Below are 722 nucleotides of genomic sequence, written 5' to 3' on the forward strand. Positions count from 1 at the left end.
CCCCAGGCCTCCGGGCTCCGCTCAGAACCCATTCACTCTCTTTTTTAGCTCACTCACTCACCACTGAACTCTCCTCACTCACGTCCTCCCTCGTCTCCCCAACAACCTGGCTCAAAGGGCAACTGGTCCCCAGGGGAGGTCGACCCCTTCTCTTCCCAGTGGAGTGGTCTGCGAGTGAGGGGCAGCGGTCTCTGAGGCTCTGCTCAAACTTAACACTATCCTCAGGTTTGCCGGGCCCTGAGCCCAAAGACCCTGCACTGATCTTGAGGCTGTAAGAAGCTGCAGGGAGGGAGGGAAGAGGGGCCATTCTGATCCACAGAATACTGTCTCCCATTGGACTTGCCTCAGCAGTCCAGGGGCCCTCTCCACTTCCCAGTCTTGCTGACTGAAAGAGAGATAAAGAGTACATCTTATGATTGGCGAAAGCCAAAAATGAGGGGCAGGTTTTGTCAGGCTTCTAAGTTACTCTTGGAAACCTTCGGGAAGGGTGGGGTGCATCATCTTGGTATTCACGTATTATCGCTTTCAATAAACATCTCGGGAGCACAACAGGTCAGCTGGATGCTGCTTAGAGATTGAAAAGACAAGTTTCTGCCCTGGAGGAGCTCAGAGCAAGTAAACAAATTATCACATGGTTGAAAGGTAAGTATTCACCCAAGTACTTATAAATCACTTGCCTATTACTTGGCTCTGCTAGCTCTGGAAAGACAAAAATAAATGAG

Source organism: Trichechus manatus, unplaced genomic scaffold, assembly GCF_000243295.1.
Source record: "Trichechus manatus latirostris isolate Lorelei unplaced genomic scaffold, TriManLat1.0 scaffold00127, whole genome shotgun sequence".
Taxonomy (NCBI): Eukaryota; Metazoa; Chordata; class Mammalia; order Sirenia; family Trichechidae; genus Trichechus; species Trichechus manatus.